This window comes from Anomaloglossus baeobatrachus, unplaced genomic scaffold, assembly GCF_048569485.1.
Source record: "Anomaloglossus baeobatrachus isolate aAnoBae1 unplaced genomic scaffold, aAnoBae1.hap1 Scaffold_82, whole genome shotgun sequence".
In the NCBI taxonomy this organism is placed as follows: domain Eukaryota; kingdom Metazoa; phylum Chordata; class Amphibia; order Anura; family Aromobatidae; genus Anomaloglossus; species Anomaloglossus baeobatrachus.
The window spans coordinates 624,986-643,911 of NW_027445206.1; the positions used below are offsets into that span (position 1 = coordinate 624,986).

At 45.6% G+C, this 18,926-nt stretch overlaps 1 pseudogene; it reads right to left on the reverse strand.

Annotated features, from left to right (window-relative positions):
* Positions 1 to 4,351: 4,351 nt before the first annotated feature.
* LOC142288342 (U2 spliceosomal RNA) lies at positions 4,352 to 4,558 on the reverse strand (annotated as a pseudogene).
* Between the last annotated feature and the right edge of the window lie 14,368 nt (positions 4,559 to 18,926).

Sequence of the window (18,926 nt, forward strand, 5' to 3'; positions counted from 1 at the left end):
AGGAACCCTGAGAACTACATCTCCTTCAAGCTTGAGCTCTTGGCACTGGTGTGGGCTATCACCGAGCGGTTCCGCCATTACCTGGCAGCAGCCAAGTTCACCGCGTACACAGACAATAACCTGCTGACCCATCTAGATACGGCCAAGCTGGGCGCGTTGGAGCAGCGGTGGGTGACCAGGTTAGCCAACTACGATTTCACCATCAAGTACCGGGCCGGCCGTACCAACGTCAATGCCAATGCACTCTCCCGGATGCCCCACCTGTCGGAAGAGGGGCCAGAGGATGATGACCTCGAAGAGATCGAGTTGCCTGCATTTCACCGGCCATTCACTGAGAAGGTGCACGTCTACCAACAACGGGTGAACCTGGATCCGCTGCCCCGACAGGACTGGCAGGAAGCTCAGGACCAGGCACCTGCTGTCCGCCTGGTCAAGACTCTAGTGGAACAGGGTTCTGCTGGGATAGACCCTGCTGCCCCTGCCGAAGCCCAACGTCTGTGGCAAGAACGGACCCGGCTATACCTACACCAGGGGAAGTTGTATCGCGAGCTGATTAATCCAAAGACTCACGAGAAGATCCACCAGCTGGTGATTCCCCAGGCTAACGTGCCCACCGTCCTGCAAGCATACCATGATGGTGCAGTGCACTTCGGGTGGAAGAAGCTAGAGATGTTGTTAAGAGAGCGGTTCTATTGGAGTGGAATGCGGGAATCTGTGGAGGCCTGGTGCCGAGAATGTGGCCCTTGCGCATTGAGAAGGAAGGACGAGGCCAGCCAGAAGGCACCCCTACACCCGATCATTACACACCAACCGCTGGAGCTGGTTGCCCTTGACCATGTAAAGCTCACCCCCAGCCGAAGTGGGTACACCTACGCTCTGACCATCGTAGACCACTACTCGAGGTTCCTGGTGGTTGTCCCAGTTAAGGACTTAACCGGCCGCACCGCTGCTAAGGCTTTCCAGGCTTATTTCTGTTGACCGCATTGGTACCCGGAGAGGGTGCTTACCGACCAGGGTCCGGCCTTTGAAGCAGAGGTATTCCAGGAATTCTGCCAGTTGTACGGCTGCAAGAAAATCCGGACCACGCCTTACCACGCCCAAACCAATGGCATTTGTGAAAAGATGAACCACTTGGTCCTGGGCCTCCTCAAGACGTTACCACTGGAAGAGCGGAACCTGTGGCTGGAGAAGCTACCTGACCTGGTCGATATGTACAACAACATCCCTTCCAGCTCTACGAAATGCACTCCAGCATACCTGATGAGAGCTCGTCCCGGCCGGCTACCAGTGGATCTGGAAATGGGCTTGGAAGCTTCAGAAGCACTCCTGTCGACAGCTGAATGGGACACTCGGCGGAGGACACAGTACCGACAGGTCCAGGAGTATGTTGAAAAGAACTTGTGCCGGAGTCGGGGACAACAGGAGCAGTGCTTCAACAAGAAGGCGCCTGCCGGTTCCTTCCAACCTTGGGATGTAGTGCTGAAGCGGAAAAGAAGGGCCCACAAGCTGGATGATCAATGGGAAAAAACCCCGTATGTAGTCCAGCCCACAGGATGGGAGAATGGGAAGGCCTACCAGATCAGCCGTGACCAGGGGGGGACTTTGGCCACGGTTTCCCGAGACCACCTGAAGAAGTGCCCACCAGCATTGAGAGTAGCGGATGAGGCTCCAGTTCCCAGTCCAGTGGAGAAGGAAAAAGAGGTAATCCACACCATGATGGGTGATTTTCCAGCAGACTGGCCTACACAGAACGGTGCGGTGATCCTTCCAGTGATACTGTTCCCACAACCCGTGGATGAAGAAATGATGGAAACGGTTAACCGCGAGCCAGTGCCCAGGGATGTACCTGTACCCAGCTCCCCTACGCCTCCGCCTGCCCCACATGATAGCAGGGAGGAGGAACTGACTGTTCCCTCTGCCCCACTGCCTGTCACCACTGACACCGGACCCCGAAGGTCCACTCGCCCCAACCTAGGTAGACCCCCACTTAGGTACAGGGAAACTACTCTTTAAAAGGGGGGGGCTTTATGTGTTGAGTGTACCAGTTTGAAAGTTTTAAATGATAAGTAAAGATGATCAACCAAAGAAGTTTACCTGATTGAACCGTGATTAAACCGGCCGTTGCCGGCAACTGTTGTCCCCGTAGGGACTGTGCAACCATTGCGTAAGGAACTGCTTACGGACAAGCCCGAGAACTTGCAGGGCAACCACAAACTTAGTGCAATGTAAATAAAAATGTTTGTTGGCTTGACACCGTTACCGCCTCCGGAGAGGCTGATTTGGGAGGATGGGCCTGGAGGAAAGGGATGGCCTAGGCCCGCCACTACCGTAACCGGTGGCGATCCTCCGGGGGTTCAGGGGTCCCCTTGGACGTGGGCCCCCTGAAAGAGACAGAACCCGCTCGGGCAACTTGGTGCTGGACTGGGGTCAAGGGGTGCTGCCCGCTTCTTAGGGGCAGCATCAGGGCCAGGTTGTTTGGGTGGGAGAAGAGCGGAAGCTGTACCGTTGTAAAATGTTTATGATGCTTTTACATGTTTTACCGTTTTATTCTTTTTCAGTTGTGAAAATAAAACCGGTGATGGACGGGCAGCCCGCGGACGGTCTGCATTTTACTATAGGGGAATGTGGCGCCCTGGACAAGCCAGGTCGTCACAGGTACTACACCAACACACTCTACACTCCGGCTAGGCACACCGAAGCTAAACACAAATCCTAGTTGCCTTCCTCCAGGGGCTGATGTCCACACCAGGGGGTGGGCCAGGCGGTTGATCCCACCCACCGAGGAGTTCACAGTCCTGGAGGCGGGAAAAGGAGTCAGATTAGAGATCAGTTTTGGAGTTAGAGAAGTGAAGAGGAGAGGAGACTGACCGTGTCCGGGTGTGTGGCCCGGGCACTCAGCAAGGTTGGCAGACGGTGGTGACCTTCTGCAGGAGAGGCTGATTGGAGTGAACCGTACGGACCGGGGATGGGCGGTGGCCCGCCGGTACCAGATCGGGGAGTGAAGAGAAGCCAGCACCATCCGGCAGGGCCTACGGACCCCGACCAGGCTAGGAGTCGCCGTAAAACCGGTCAAATCCGTTAGCGACAGGAACCTCCAGGGTTTCCCAGCAGTCAAGACCCGATTGAAGGCAACAGCTCACACCATAGAGGGAAGCACAGTCACCGCCAAGGCTACAGTTCCCAGGGCCAGAGCCTGCGGGCAAAAGGGGCTCCCTCAGCATCCATCCAAGCTGGGGAGCGGGTTACCGGTGGGAAGCCCGCTAGATTTTGGGGGAATAAAAGGGGTCCAACACCACATCCCCACAGGTGCACACCCACCCATCAAAGAGAGCTATAAGCCAATACCACCTTCACATTGCCAGTGTACCAAGGACATGTTGAGCAACATGAAGGCGGCTGGGGTTATCCGTGACAGTTGTAGCCTTTGGGCAGCTCTGTTGATCCTGTTAAAAAAGAAGGACGGCACCACTCCCCGTATTGAGGAATCGCTAGCTGCATTGAGAACTGCAAATTATTTTTCTACCCTTGATCTCACTAGTCACTATTGGCAAGTGTCCGTTGCTGAGGCAGACCGGGAGAAGACCGCCTTCGCCACCCCTATGGGTCTCTGCGAGTTCAAAAGCATGCCCTTCGAGCTGTGCAATGCGCCAGGAACCTTCCAGAGGCTGATGGAATGCTGCTTGGGACAAGATTTTAGGGTGTATAAAAAGGGAGATTAGATCCCGTGATCCCAACGTATTGTTACACCTCTATAAATCACTTGTAAGGCTACATCTGGAATATGGGAACCAGTTTTGGGCTCCACATTTTAAAAAGGACATTCAGAAGTTAGAGTCAGTTCAAAGGTGGGCAACTAGACTACTACAAGGAATGGAAGGCCTCCCATATGATGACAAGTTGAAAAAGTTATTAAGTGATTATTGGCTGCAATGGGGCTTTCTGGCTGGTGCCAGCCTCTCTTCTTAGCACACAGGAACCACAATCCCTACACCATGCTTCAATGGATTCTCTCATCCCAGCCCAGTAAAACTACATATTTTACACAGTCATAAGCAGCCAAAAGGGATCTATTCTATTCAATTGCAAATGATCTAGATAAGACTGAGAATAAGATACTGCACGGGACATAGCAGAGTTGGTCAAGTTGAGTGGAGATGAGTTTGCTATTTGGCACAGCTTTTTGCATCAATAAAGCAAGTAAGGTGGTGTGAAAGATAAAAAAAAGGGTGAAAGTGTGAAAAGTGAATTGGCCAAATTGAGGTGCATATAAAGTTTTTGCTTTCTTTCAATTCACTAATGGGGCTCATTTGAATCAGGTGAATTGAGTTCTGCCTTTGGAAACTGGGTTAAGAAGGGGTGCACCGGTCCTGGAGGTACTGCAATACCAGGTCAATGCGTGGAGTGGACAGAGCAAGATTTTTTCCATCTCCTTGTTCTAAAAATCCATTTAATATATGGTCCCCAGAGAGGGGACGTATCAGATATTAAACTGATAAGAACAGATTTAATTTTTTTTTTTTTCTGTTTATCAGTAGGACTTCAAAATAACAAAGGTGATCGCCTCCCGTTGCCTGGGAACCGTCCAGGCACAAGAGGGCTATGTGTCACCAGAAGGCGCACACACTTCCTCAAGGCCGGCAGACGTGCAATCCCAGGCATCTTCCAGTACCAACCAAGGTAGCGTCCTCCGAAACTACACTTGATCTTAGCCAAAAGGCCGAGAAGCTATAACCCGAATTGGTTACGGCCTTGAGTGGCACCCTGGCCTATACCGGACACATCTTAGGGAGAGGGAGACAAACCCACGCCTACAGAAGACATTTTGTCACCCAAGCCAACCCTTGAAAAGGCTGTTTTGCAGAGCAAAAACAAGAAGAATGGTGCTTTTTGCAGCCGCCGCCCACTGCAATGAATCTGAATAACTCCTCCTTTTGGACACAAGCACCTCCCCTCCCCCTTGCAGTCTTTCCAATTCATGATACAAAAAGACGGACGGACAGGACAGGACAGGACAGGCTGCCTGACTTTCCGTCACTGCCACCCTTTGCCATCCTTGCCCGTAGAAAGCCCTTTCATCATCCCCAAACCCTAATCTTTTCCCTTCCCTTCCCAGATGCGTCTCACTCCCTTTCATTAGGAAGTGAGCGCAGCCTTTTCTCCGTTCTGCACATGCGCGACGTTAAACACAAATGCGCAGGCGTGCGTTCCATTACCCTCACTGCATTCCACTCCCATACAGGAAGTGGGCGCAGCTATTACTACGGTCGCACATAAAAGAACCCACGGCCACCACTGCACATAGCTGACTCCACCACAGGACACCCACTTCTACACCAACGCAGGTAAGACAGGATCGGCACCTCTATGCTCCCGTTACAATCAGGCTCAGTCACCATGTGATAACGCTCTCAACTCTTTAGTTGCAGGCTCCCCTTGCTTCACCTCCACTGGCTGTGCTGCCATTTCCTCTCCCACCTGGAAGGTATACTTTATTCCACTATTTTCCTGTTTCTCTCTTCCCCCTTTTCCCATAACCTACTTTTATCTGCATTTGTGGGGTATCTATATGCTATTTACATCATAGTTTTATTCATTAATATGGAAGGGAAGAGTGCCCATGAGAGTGTTGAACTGCGGAGAGCAAGAGATTAAGCTGCTCCGATTTGCCACCATTGATAAGCTGTTCTCAGTAGATACACATGCTATCCAAACAGCAGCATCCACCATTGCTTCAGCCCACCCATTCAGTGACAGCTCACCAAGTCAGCCAGAGGAGTGGTGTAAGGAATTACACGTAGGCACTGACTCCACACCTTCACATCACAAGAAGGGGGTCTACAGGCTAGTGCAAGAATACGAGCAAGTCTTCAGCAAACATCCGCTAGACTTTTGAAGAATAAAAGGGGTCAAACACTACATCCCCACAAGTGCACACCCACCCATCAAAGAGAGATATAAGCCAAAACTACCTGCACATTACCAGTGTACCAAGGACATGTTGAGCAACATGAAGGAGGCTGGGGTTATCCGTGACAGTTGTAGCCTCTGGGCAGCTCCGTTGGTCCTGTTAAAGAAGAAGGACAGCACCACTCCCCTGTATTGAGGAATAGCTAGCTGCATTGAGAACTGCAAATTATTTTTCTACCCTTGATCTCACTAGTCGCTATTGGCAAGTGTCCGTTGCTGAGGCAGACCGGGAGAAGACCGCCTTTGCCACCCCGATGGGTCTCTGCGAGTTCAAAAGCATGCCCTTCGAGCTGTGCAATTTGCCAGGAACCTTCCAGAGGCTGATGGAATGCTGCTTGGGACACCGAAACTTTGAAACGGTACTGCTATACCTTTATGATGTTATTGTTTATTCTAAAGCAAACAAGATTTTAGGGTGTATAAAAAGGGAGATTAGATCCGGTGAGCCCAACGTATTGTTACCCCTCTATAAATCACTTGTAAGGCCACATCTGGAATATGGGGTAAAGTCCTGAGCAGGTTGATAACCATTGGTTTGAGCATGGTAGGGTGTAGTGCGCATCTTCCTGCATCGGTAAAAGCTGCAGAAGTCCTTGAAGATTTCCGCTTCAAAGGCTGTGCCTTGATCTGTGAGGACTCTCTCTGAGTAGCCATGAGGTCTGCATAAGTGTGCTTGGAAGACCTTCGCTGCAGTATGGGCCATTAGATCTTTGACTTGTACCACAACCATAAATCTCGAGTAGTTGTCTACCATCGTAAGTGCATACGTGAGCTCGCCTCGATATTCTGCAACAAAACTCCCTTTTTCGATTTCAGTTTCAGCAAACACTCCTCTTCCTGTAGAAAATATTTATCATTACCTAAGACAGTCATTCTAATGCATGACAATATTAAGGCAATTTAGTTAAAACTTGTTTTAACTCACCTTTAAGGGGATTGATGTATTTCATGGTCAATCCAGGTTTGTCAGTGATGGCACTGACATAATGTATGGCGTCTTTTTCGGGCGTTATCCTTTGCCTTTTCATTGTGAAAATCCAGTTGCCTATATCAAAGCAAATTCTACTACTTGTAAAGTATGCAGAAAATGAAATGTAGAACATATAACATCAACTGCTTAGGAACGCATCATAGGTTAGTACTTAAAAGGATATTGTCATGTTCTAGTCATAATGCAAGCTGGACATTTTTCATGTTACCCTGTAATCGCCGGCCTGTTCTAATGCTCACAAGCCAAGATATAGGCTCAGCTGCTAAGGCTTCCCTCTGCCTTCTGAATGAAACTTGAATATGTCTGGGTCACTGTGTATATAGCAGGTGCTCAGAAAAAATAAGAGTCAATTCAATAGAAATAGCTCTGGCACACTATAGTGATCAATAACGTAAGAAAAGAACTCTTGGAATGCTGAAAATTCTTTATTTGTGCAAAAGGATAATTCATCCAACGTTTCGACCTTGTTTTTAGGTCTTTATCAAGGATAAAGTTATCTAAGATCATAAAGGGTTACAAAACCATATAAACACGTAATTAGTACATAGCACAACATAACAGTACAATATATTGCTACTTGAGAGTACAATGGGTCAAATGACCATGATGCACATACAAAAAATTTTTCCAAAGCCATAGTGAAAACATTTGTACTGAGGAAAGAAAATTTCCACATGACCTATCTGGAGAAACATTCTGGATCAAACAACCAAAAATAGTCAAGCAGGTAAATACACACCTATATGGATAACAGGATGATATGTGTTCAATTGTATAGCGTCATTGCCATTAAGGTACAAATGGAAAACTTGCAATCCTATATAGTGAAGGAAATGAACACATATCATATCAAAGAACACAGGAACATGGGTGTGAGAAAAACCTCAATGTTTATACTTTGTTCTTTATAATGGTGTGAACATGTATATGTCTCAGTACCTTATGCACTTGAGAATTCTAGTGAGTAGATCATGAAAGCCTATTTCAGAACTGGAATCGGTAAATAATTGTAGGTGGAATCTAAATGAAAAGATGGTACAAGTGTTATCATGACACGTGGGCTATAACACAATGGACCGTGTGACAAAGAAGAAAGGAGAGAAAGAAGAGGAAGAAAATGCAACTACCTGTAACATTACGTGATAGTCACTGGTAAGTATCACTTGACAATTCAAATGAAAAAGGATTCCTTTATTAAAGGGTTCTCAGTCGCCTCAGGATCATGAAATACTAGGGTAAATGATATGAGAATGGGTAAGAAGCACCACTAAAGGAAATATGAGATGCAGGACATATATCTATAAACCCCTGAACTACATGATAGAAATAAAAAGAAGAAAAAAGAAAAAAAAGAAGAAAGAAGAAGAACACATAGAATGCGGAAAGAGAATGGGTACAACTACCTGAGTTACTGCAGGGAGGCCCCTGGTTGGTATTGTGAGGGTTAGTGGAATTCCTTCACTGAAGGGTTCTCAGTTGCCTCAGGTTCGTGAAAAATGCTATAGACAAATAATGCCCGGAGAAAAGGGGTTCATATACAGCGAATAATGGTAATACAAGGTACATGTGTCACATGTAATAGTATATATATATATATTGTACTAAGCTCTACACCAGAAATAGAAAGTAGTCCCTCTGCCTTCTGTCTAGGTGCCCTGAGTTATGTCCTGTAAACTGTCACAGGGACCCAGACACACATGTGTAGTAGGGGAATATCCCTGCTGAGATGCCAGTGCTAGAGCACTCGTTTGCTGTGGAGTTGAACGCTATGTGAGCAGTTCTTACCTTCAATGAGCAGAAGTCTCTTTTTTCAGATTTCAATATCTCTGTGGGTATCTGGCAGAAATATGGAATACTCTTTACTGCTAAGACCCTGTACACCACTCCCACTAAAGGGGGCTTTACACGCTGCGACATCGCTAATGCGGAGTCGTTGGGGTCACGGAATTTGTGACGCACATCCGGCCGCATTAGCGATGTTGCTGCGTGTGACACCGATGAGCGATTTTGCATCGCTGCAAAAACGTGCAAAATCGCTCATCGGTGACATGGGTCTCCATTCTCGATTATCGTTACTGCAGCAGTAACGATGTAGTTCGTCGCTCCTGCGGCAGCACACATCGCTCCGTGTGACACCGCAGAAACGAGGAACCTCTCCTTACCTGCCTCCCAGCCGCTATGAGGAAGGAAGGAGGTGGGCGGGATGTTCCGGCCACTCATCTCCGCCCCTCCGCTGCTATTGGGCGGTCGCTCAGTGACGTCGCTGTGACGCCGCACGGACCGCCCCCTTAGAAAGGAGGCGGTTCGCCGGTCACAGCGACGTCGCCGGGCAGGTAAGTATGTGTGACGGGTCTGGTCGGTGTTGTGCAGCATGGGCAGCGATTTGCCCGTGTCGCGCAACAGATGGGGGCGGGTATCCACACTAGCGATATCGGGACCGATATCGCAGTGTGTAAAGTAGCCTTTAATAAACTGTGTAAAGGATTTTAAGTAAAAATCCACAATAAACCAGCGCTAGATGGGTTTTTATAATTTTATTAATAGACCACAAATAAAAAATTTGTTGCTATCCTTGTTTCAAGACAGAGTATTTGATAATATACAATACACTGATTATTACTAAAACCAAGGACCACATAAAACAAGGACCACATAAAATAAAAAATGAAAGTAATGAGAATAAAATTCTTTTGTATAACCAATTAACTTCGAGGTGATACAATATTCACATTGATTTAGTTTTACCAGTCTAATGTAATGCCCCGGCCGGTGGCATATATTTTGTTTGGTTAATAATTTAGACTTATACAATGAAAGATGTACTATACCACCCCTGGCTAACTTACAAGTTTTAAGTTGTACAATATTTATGTACAAGTTTGCGACGTTATATTCATATATAGGAAGGCAAACAATATTGGCAATTTAGTGGCACCCACCATACGTAATCTTACAGCACCTAATAAGGGAGGATTATTTGGCCTGAAAGGTTTTTTTTCCATGCAAAAGCTGTATAGTATGTAAGAATACAAAAAATATTTCACGGAAATCCTTCTTACAGGGGCAGTCAGAAGTCATGATTAGAGAATTTATTACATGTCAATCAAAGGGAGTAGTATATTGAATTCAATGTCCCTGTCAGAAAAAATACATTGAGAGAACTATTAGACCCCTATGGAAAAGGGTGGGTGAGCACATTAGAAGTGTTAAAAATAAATGTACTAAGCACCCCCTATCCAGACATTATGTGTTAAAACATGGAGGGTCCTTTAAAGGATCCCAAGTATGGGGCGTACAAAAAATAACTAAGGATTGGAGAGGTGGCGATTTCATTAAAAAAATGTCACGAGCAGAAAGCCAATGGATTTTTGAATTGAACACCTTGAAACCATATGGACTCAATAATGATATAGAACTGTTTCCTTTTAATTAATTTATATTTTTATAGGTAGAGGAGTAATAGGTACTGATAATAATACGGAGAGAAGGAAAAAAAAAAAAAAAAAAAAAAGCGATTGTCATGGAGATATATGTGTATATATGCATAATATATATTAAAATTGGTGCTTCACTTGCCCAAGGTTGATGTAGATATAAGGGGCTTTTCATATTATAGCAAATTTATATTACACCTTTATGATGTCCTTTTGTTAAATTTATTGTTGAAAAAAAGCATATGCATATATACACATTGTCTTCCCAGTATATGATGATACAAACAAGGCTATATATAGGTCTTTTTAGAAAAACCTTTAGAAAAACCTTTGCACATAATTATATTATATGGCTATTATGAACGGTCTTTCACAAATTGATATATGTAGTGGTCATTGAATGTTGGTTGAATTTAAACATTGTTTAATTTTATGCAAATTATAACCAATTAAATATATGCATAAATAGTGCTCTAGGCAACAGCTGAGTTATCCTTGAGGAAGGGGGCCGTTACACGCCCCCGAAACGCGCGTCGGATCAGGACTCTGTTTTTGCCTACCTCACCTGTGCGGTGATAACCTGCCAAGTAATCTCTCCCTCGTGTGGAATCAACCGGCTTCCACTGGACACGGTACGGATTGCCTGCTGGAGAGGTTGAGAGGTTACCGCTGACATTTCCTTTGTCTGCAACCAGGATACATTGGTACCTCCAGCGGTTCTGCATTGCTCGTTTGGAAGCGGATCGGAGCCTTGTGTGGTGCTAACCTGCCAAGCAACTTCCTCCTGTGTGGAATCAGTCAGCTGACACTGGATACGGTCTGGACTGCCCGCTGGAGAGGCTGAGTAGTTACCGCTGATCTTATTGTTGTCCGCAGCCAACATCTTGGTGCTTTCAGTGGCTTCGTACTGCTTGATTTCGAAAGTACATTTGGGAGAATACGGGACCGGCTGGTTTGTGGCCTTGTGAAGTGTTATAAAGGCTCTGTAAAGAGGGATGTCGGTAACCATACATCTCCCCCAGAGCCAGCACTAGTCGCGGCCACTGGCCTCAAAACGTCCGCTCTGGAAGTCTAACAGGTCAATCCTGTACATAGCGGTTCCAGCCTAATCAACGGAGAAATCCGGGGTGTTTTTTGCGGTCAAGTTGTTGTGAGGTTTATTCCCCCAGGCCCTGGGGGCGAATATAACGTCGCAAACTTATATTGTACAACTTAAAACTTGTAAGTTAGCCAGGGGTGGTATAGTACATCTTTCATTGTATAAGTCTAAATTATTAACCAAACAAAATATATGCCACCGGCCGGGGCATTACATTAGACTGGTAAAACTAAATCAATGTGAATATTGTATCACCTCGAAGTTAATTGGTTATACAAAAGAATTTTATTCTCATTACTTTCATTTTTTACTTTATGTGGTCCTTGTTTTATGTGGTCCTTGGTTTTAGTAATAATCAGTGTATTGTATATTATCAAATACTCTGTCTTGAAACAAGGATAGCAAAAAATGTTTTATTTGTGGTCTATTAATAAAATTATAAAAACCCATCTAGCGCTCGTTTATTGTGGATTTTTACTTAAAATCCTTTACACAGTTTATTAAAGGCTACTTTACACACTGCGATATCGGTCCCGATATCGCTAGTGTGGATACCCGCCCCCATCTGTTGCGCGACACGGGCAAATCGCTGCCCATGCTGCACAACACCGACCAGACCCGTCACACATACTTACCTGCCCGGCGACGTCGCTGTGACCGGCGAACCGCCTCCTTTCTAAGGGGGCGGTCCGTGCGGCGTCACAGCGACGTCACTGAGCGACCGCCCAATAGCAGCGGAGGGGCGGAGATGAGTGGCCGGAACATCCCGCCCACCTCCTTCCTTCCTCATAGCGGCTGGGAGGCAGGTAAGGAGAGGTTCCTCGTTTCTGCGGTGTCACACGGAGCGATGTGTGCTGCCGCAGGAGCGACGAACTACATCGTTACTGCTGCAGTAACGATAATCGAGAATGGAGACCCATGTCACCGATGAGCGATTTTGCACGTTTTTGCAGCGATGCAAAATCGCTCATCGGTGTCACACGCAGCAACATCGCTAATGCGGCCGGATGTGCGTCACAAATTCCGTGACCCCAACGACTCCGCATTAGCGATGTCGCAGCGTGTAAAGCCCCCTTTAGTGGGAGTGGTGTACAGGGTCTTAGCAGTAAAGAGTATTCCATATTTCTGCCAGATACCCACAGAGATATTGAAATCTGAAAAAAGAGACTTCTGCTCATTGAAGGTAAGAACTGCTCACATAGCGTTCAACTCCACAGCAAACGAGTGCTCTAGCACTGGCATCTCAGCAGGGATATTCCCCTACTACACATGTGTGTCTGGGTCCCTGTGACAGTTTACAGGACATAACTCAGGGCACCTAGACAGAAGGCAGAGGGACTACTTTCTATTTCTGGTGTAGAGCTTAGTACAATATATATATATATACTATTACATGTGACACATGTACCTTGTATTACCATTATTCGCTGTATATGAACCCCTTTTCTCCGGGCATTATTTGTCTATAGCATTTTTCACGAACCTGAGGCAACTGAGAACCCTTCAGTGAAGGAATTCCACTAACCCTCACAATACCAACCAGGGGTCTCCCTGCAGTAACTCAGGTAGTTGTACCCATTCTCTTTCCGCATTCTATGTGTTCTTCTTCTTTCTTCTTTTTTTTCTTTTTTCTTCTTTTTATTTCTATCATGTAGTTCAGGGGTTTATAAATATATGTCCTGCATCTCATATTTCCTTTAGTGGTGCTTCTTACCCATTCTCATATCATTTACCCTAGTATTTCATGATCCTGAGGCGACTGAGAACCCTTTAATAAAGGAATCCTTTTTCACTTGAATTGTCAAGTGATACTTACCAGTGACTATCACGTTAAGTTACAGGTAGCTGCATTTTCTTCCTCTTCTTTCTCTCCTTTCTTCTTTGTCACACGGTCCATTGTGTTATAGCCCACGTGTCATGATAACACTTGTACCATCTTTTCATTTAGATTCCACCTACAATTATTTACCGATTCCAGTTCTGAAATAGGCTTTCATGATCTACTCACTAGAATTCTCAAGTGCATAAGGTACTGAGACATATACATGTTCACACCATTATAAAGAACAAAGTATAAACATTGAGGTTTTTCTCACACCCATGTTCCTGTGTTCTTTGATATGATATGTGTTCATTTCCTTCACTATATAGGATTGCAAGTTTTCCATTTGTACCTTAATGGCAATGACGCTATACAATTGAACACATATCATCCTGTTATCCATATAGGTGTGTATTTACCTGCTTGACTATTTTTGGTTGTTTGATCCAGAATGTTTCTCCAGATAGGTCATGTGGAAATTTTCTTTCCTCAGTACAAATGTTTTCACTATGGCTTTGGAAAAATTTTTTGTATGTGCATCATGGTCATTTGACCCATTGTACTCTCAAGTAGCAATATATTGTACTGTTATGTTGTACTATGTACTAATTACGTGTTTATATGGTTTTGTAACCCTTTATGATCTTAGATAACTTTATCCTTGATAAAGACCTAAAAACAAGGTCGAAACGTTGGATGAATTATCCTTTTGCACAAATAAAGAATTTTCAGCATTCCAAGAGTTCTTTTCTTACGTTATTGATCACTATAGTGTGCCAGAGCTATTTCTATTGAATTGACTCTTATTTTTTCTGAGCACCTGCTATATACACAGTGACCCAGACATATTCAAGTTTCATTCAGAAGGCAGAGGGAAGCCTTAGCAGCTGAGCCTATATCTTGGCTTGTGAGCATTAGAACAGGCCGGCGATTACAGGGTAACATGAAAAATGTCCAGCTTGCATTATGACTAGAACATGACAATATCCTTTTAAGTACTAACCTATGATGCGTTCCTAAGCAGTTGATGTTATATGTTCTACATTTCATTTTCTGCATACTTTACAAGTAGTAGAATTTGCTTTGATTTAGGCAACTGGATTTTCACAATGAAAAGGCAAAGGATAACGCCCGAAAAAGACGCCATACATTATGTCAGTGCCATCACTGACAAACCTGGATTGACCATGAAATACATCAATCCCCTTAAAGGTGAGTTAAAACAAGTTTTAACTAAATTGCCTTAATATTGTCATGCATTAGAATGACTGTCTTAGGTAATGATAAATATTTTCTACAGGAAGAGTAGTGTTTGCTGAAACTGAAATCGAAAAAGGGAGTTTTGTTGCAGAATATCGAGGCAAGCTCACGTATGCACTTACGATGGTAGACAACTACTCGAGATTTATGGTTGTGGTACAAGTCAAAGATCTAATGGCCCATACTGCAGCGAAGGTCTTCCAAGCACACTTATGCAGACCTCATGGCTACTCAGAGAGAGTCCTCACAGATCAAGGCACAGCCTTTGAAGCGGAAATCTTCAAGGACTTCTGCAGCTTTTACCGATGCAGGAAGATGCGCACTACACCCTACCATGCTCAAACCAATGGTTATCAACCTGCTCAGGACTTTACCCCATATTCCAGATGTGGCCTTACAAGTGATTTATAGAGGGGTAACAATACGTTGGGCTCACCGGATCTAATCTCCCTTTTTATACACCCTAAAATCTTGTTTGCTTTAGAATAAACAATAACATCATAAAGGTATAGCAGTACCGTTTCAAAGTTTCGGTGTCCCAAGCAGCATTCCATCAGCCTCTGGAAGGTTCCTGGCAAATTGCACAGCTCGAAGGGCATGCTTTTGAACTCGCAGAGACCCATCGGGGTGGCAAAGGCGGTCTTCTCCCGGTCTGCCTCAGCAACGGACACTTGCCAATAGCGACTAGTGAGATCAAGGGTAGAAAAATAATTTGCAGTTCTCAATGCAGCTAGCTATTCCTCAATACAGGGGAGTGGTGCTGTCCTTCTTCTTTAACAGGACCAACGGAGCTGCCCAGAGGCTACAACTGTCACGGATAACCCCAGCCTCCTTCATGTTGCTCAACATGTCCTTGGTACACTGGTAATGTGCAGGTAGTTTTGGCTTATATCTCTCTTTGATGGGTGGGTGTGCACTTGTGGGGATGTAGTGTTTGACCCCTTTTATTCTTCAAAAGTCTAGCGGATGTTTGCTGAAGACTTGCTCGTATTCTTGCACTAGCCTGTAGACCCCCTTCTTGTGATGTGAAGGTGTGGAGTCAGTGCCTACGTGTAATTCCTTACACCACTCCTCTGGCTGACTTGGTGAGCTGTCACTGAATGGGTGGGCTGAAGCAATGGTGGATGCTGCTGTTTGGATAGCATGTGTATCTACTGAGAACAGCTTATCAATGGTGGCAAATCGGAGCAGCTTAATCTCTTGCTCTCCGCAGTTCAACACTCTCATGGGCACTCTTCCCTTCCATATTAATGAATAAAACTATGATGTAAATAGCATATAGATACCCCACAAATGCAGATAAAAGTAGGTTATGGGAAAAGGGGGAAGAGAGAAACAGGAAAATAGTGGAATAAAGTATACCTTCCAGGTGGGAGAGGAAATGGCAGCACAGCCAGTGGAGGTGAAGCAAGGGGAGCCTGCAACTAAAGAGTTGAGAGCGTTATCACATGGTGACTGAGCCTGATTGTAACGGGAGCATAGAGGTGCCGATCCTGTCTTACCTGCGTTGGTGTAGAAGTGGGTGTCCTGTGGTGGAGTCAGCTATGTGCAGTGGTGGCCGTGGGTTCTTTTATGTGCGACCGTAGTAATAGCTGCGCCCACTTCCTGTATGGGAGTGGAATGCAGTGAGGGTAATGGAACGCACGCCTGTGTGACGCCCCTGGACTAATCCAGGGTGTCACAGGGAACTGCACTATTCTCTATCCTTGGTGCAGGGCCCACCCTCCTTGGTTCCGGGGTCCGCAACAGTGATTCTGTACTAACAGCACAATTCCTAGTCACCCAAACACTACACTTGTCAGGCACACCAGGGGCGTGGTTCCAGCTGGGAAAGCCAAAAATTGGGAGGCTCCACGTTACAACGACAGGAGACCCGCTCCTTTGCAATGGGAACAATGTTTTGAGGCCCTCATGCACGTCTCTATGCAGGGACAACGTGGAGCCTCCCAATTTTTGGCTGCCCTGCCAAAGGGCTATACTATAATACACCCACTTCCTGACAATGGACACTTAATGTTTTGAGGCCCTCATGCACGTCTCTATCCAGGGACAACGTGGAGCCTCCCAATTTTTGGCTGCCCTGCCAAAGGGCTATACTACAAAAGACCCACTTCCTGACAATGGACACTTAATGTTTTGAGGCCCTCATGCACGTCTCTATCCAGGGACAACGTGGAGCCTCCCAATTTTTGGCTGCCCTGCCTAAGGGCTATACTATAATACACCCACTTCCTGACAATGGACACTTAATGTTTTGAGGCCCTCATGCACGTCTCTATCCAGGGACAACGTGGAGCCTCCCAATTTTTGGCTGCCCTGCCTAAGGGCTATACTATAATACACCCACTTCCTGACAATGGACACTTAATGTTTTGAGGCCCTCATGCATGTCTCTATCCAGGGACAACGTGGAGCCTCCCAATTTTTGGCTGCACTGCCTAAGGGCTATACTATAATACACCCACTTCCTGACAATGGACACTTAATGTTTTGAGGCCCTCATGCACGTCTCTATCCAGGGACAACGTGGAGCCTCCCAATTTTTGGCTGCCCTGCCAAAGGGCTATACTATAATACACCCACTTCCTGACAATGGACACTTAATGTTTTGAGGCCCTCATGCACGTCTCTATCCAGGGACAACGTGGAGCCTCCCAATTTTTGGCTGCCCTGCCAAAGGGCTATACTACAAAAGACCCACTTCCTTCCAATGGGCACTTCAGGTTTACAGGCCCTCATGCACGTCTCTATCCAGGGACAACGTGGAGCCTCCCAATTTTTGGCTGCCCTGCCTAAGGGCTATACTATAATACACCCACTTCCTGACAATGGACACTTAATGTTTTGAGGCCCTCATGCATGTCTCTATCCAGGGACAACGTGGAGCCTCCCAATTTTTGGCTGCCCTGCCAAAGGGCTATACTACAAAAGACCCACTTCCTTCCAATGGGCACTTCAGGTTTACAGGCCCTCATGCACGTCTCTATCCAGGGACAACGTGGAGCCTCCCAATTTTTGGCTGCCCTGCCAAAGGGCTATACTACAAAAGACCCACTTCCTTCCAATGGGCACTTCAGGTTTACAGGCCCTCATGCACGTCTCTATCCAGGGACAACGTGGAGCCTCCCAATTTTTGGCTGCCCTGCCTAAGGGCTATACTATAATACACCCACTTCCTGACACTGGACACTTAATGTTTTGAGGCCCTCATGCACGTCTCTATCCAGGGACAACGTGGAGCCTCCCAATTTTTGGCTGCCCTGCCTAAGGGCTATACTACAATAGACCCACTTCCTTACAATGGGCACTTCAGGTTTACAGGCCTTCATGCACGTCTGTATGCAGGGGCATTGGTGAACCTCACAATTTTGGACTGCCCTGGCAAAGGAAAATACTACAAAGACTCAGTTCCTCAAAATGGGCACATTAGACTCAGAGGCCTTTATGTACGTCTCTTCTCAGGGACATCGGAGTGCCACACAATGTTTTACGTAAAATCTTTCATGTATTGATCTCAAAAAGTAACATACATTAGCTCTATCTCACTATTGGGTATGTGCCCTTAACATTTCCGCTATGAAAAATCATTTTGGTGTCATTTTGGAAGGTTTTCTGGTGAGTCCGTAAAAATGGCGTAAAACGCGGACAAAATTATTCACAGCTGTGACTTTTGAGTGATAAATGCTTCAAGGGGTCTTCCCCATGCTGTTGCCATGTCATTTGAGCACTCTTCGGAGACTTTTGTGCCATTTTTAGGGTTTCTACATGCTGCCGGTGGTCATTTCACAAAAATACTCGGGTCTCCCATAGGATAACATTGGGCTCGGTGCTCGGGCCGAGTACACGAGTATCTTGGGAGGCTCGGCCCGAGCTTCGAGCACCCGAGCTTTTTAGTACTCGCTCATCACTACTAATAAACCTAAAAAATAAAAATAAATTGAATAAAAATCATGAATGTTGTGTTATAACAGGAAATTCGGTGTAAGAATGAATATCCGGGATGAGAGTTCAGCGAATGAGTTATAGAAATTGTTACAAAAAGGAGTGTGTACGGTTTATGCGTAAATTTTCAGAATGCGTACATGAAAATTATATGTATGTGAGAATGTCCCCCATGCTTTGTAAAAAGTTATTTATGAAAATGTAAATAAAATATATAAAAATGCCTAATTATTTATAATTTATGAGAAAGATATATATGTATGGAAGAATGTTATAAGGTGTCCAAGAACCATAAAGAAAAAGGGTGCATATATAATGTTAGAGGTCTAGAGTTCCACCAGGCTATATCACCCCTAAAGAAATAGAAAGAAGACCTTACTACCTGTGTACCCCAAAAAAAGCTATATTTCT